This window comes from Wasmannia auropunctata, unplaced genomic scaffold (genome assembly GCF_000956235.1).
Source record: "Wasmannia auropunctata unplaced genomic scaffold, wasmannia.A_1.0 LD335514.1, whole genome shotgun sequence".
NCBI classification, from domain to species: Eukaryota; Metazoa; Arthropoda; class Insecta; order Hymenoptera; family Formicidae; genus Wasmannia; species Wasmannia auropunctata.
In genome coordinates this window covers 523599-525298 of record NW_012027376.1, presented here as the reverse complement: position 1 = coordinate 525298, position 1700 = coordinate 523599, and the positions used below count along the sequence as shown (strand labels likewise).

The window sequence follows — 1700 nt, the reverse complement described above, 5'->3', positions numbered from 1 at the left end:
GGATTTTATGTGTGAAGGCCTTTACTAAGACAGTTTAACCCTTTAACTCTTAGCGTGCCATCCTGGCGATGGACGAGATGATTTTTCAAATAACTTTCTAATGTTTTGTTTCTTTTACGATCCGCGCATGGTGGTTTGGTCACTGCTGAGTGATATTCATTAACCACAAATGAAAAAAAGTTTGATCTCTGTCTGTAAACGATTGTATCACAAAGAATTCATCATTAATATTTATTTTATGCAACTTAAATTATCCTTTAAATTTTCCCCATTTCTTAAGTTTCAATCAATTATATAAAACAGAGATTAATACTTCGAAATTAAGGACTAAAGATACAATTACAATTTTTTAAATATAATTCTAAGTGCACATATCTAATATCACACACAAGAAACACATTTAAGAAACGATATACTTACGCTCCGACGTTGCGAACTGTAAAACGCATTCCGCGATGTACTCTGTACAACGACCAAAACAATGCAGGCGGTATAAACATCGAATAAGCAAGCGTTTAAATTCGGGGAACGTCAATAACGTGAACGAGACCAGCAAAGGGCGGCTCTTTCTGTCTCTCTTTCCTCTCTCTCTGAGCGTGGCACTTACTCGGCGCAAGATATTTTATGAAAAAAGTTTTTAATACACCCTGCTCCCCCTCCCAACCTCATCTGCTTGCCGCCGACCCAACCCTTCATCCGCCGTAAAAAGGGAAGCGCGATAATGTCTACGGCGCACACAGGTAGATGCGATTTTCACTGATAGAATCTACTTGAGCTGCGCTTCACTCTCGCTGTAGCCGCCTCGCAATAGCTGCAGGGAGATATCAGTTTGTCATAACGGCAAACTCGCGCGGCAAGGAATTCTTCCGCGAGCGGGGGGGGAGTCCTCGTAAAGGACGACGTGCTAGACACATTCGCGAAGACGGCCGTATTATCATTCTCGCAGCGATATTGAATCCCACGGCGAGTCAAAGACAGGTTTTATAACACCACCGGCTGGAGTGACTCTTTACGAGATCCTCTGGACTTTTCACGCAAACGGTTTTGTCTAAGTATGCGACATATTTCTCGCTGCCGCGAGGCAGAAATTAAAACTCGAAAATTAAAACTCCCGCGTGCTCGTCATTAATTCGCTGGGCGTATAAACACGCATTACTTGTAAAATATGATACGCATCGCCATTACTTTCTGCGAAAAGCAGAATCACTGCGTGCAGTGAGATATTGTAGTAATTTATCAAATATATGAGACCATATTTCTAGGATTCCGCGCTACCTCGCTCAGGATAGCAACGAGTTATACGTCTTACTCCATTATCAAGGTTCATCAATATGAAACATTTTAGCCATAAAAATATATCATAATTAAATAATTAATTATTGCTATACATGTTAAACAATTGCAAAATAATTAATCTCCTCAACAAAAACTCTAAGCTGATCAAAGAATCTGTAGTTAGCATTAAAATTGATGATTACGGGCATTCTGTGATTCGACGACAGGATTGTAATTAATGAATACAAGCCACGGGATTCGATACACTCTGGCACCGCTACCCAAAGTGCAGTATTCTACGTAGATGTATATAGCATAATATATGTGCCGACGACAGTATATACCTATGTCGTTTACGTTGGCGCGATAAACTAGCAACAATATTTTCAAAGCACGTGTAGAGCTCTCTCTCTCTCTCTCTCTCT

General features: G+C 40.4%; 2 protein-coding genes across 4 annotated transcripts in view; one reads left to right on the top strand and one right to left on the bottom strand.

The window, feature by feature from the left end:
• The window catches only part of LOC105456876 (tyrosine-protein kinase transmembrane receptor Ror), a 243908-nt gene that overhangs the window by 182434 nt on the left and 59774 nt on the right, over positions 1 to 1700 (bottom strand). The gene's annotated exons all lie outside the window — the stretch shown is intronic.
• LOC105456879 overlaps positions 1 to 1700 on the top strand; it is a 21092-nt gene that overhangs the window by 5761 nt on the left and 13631 nt on the right. The window lies entirely within an intron of this gene.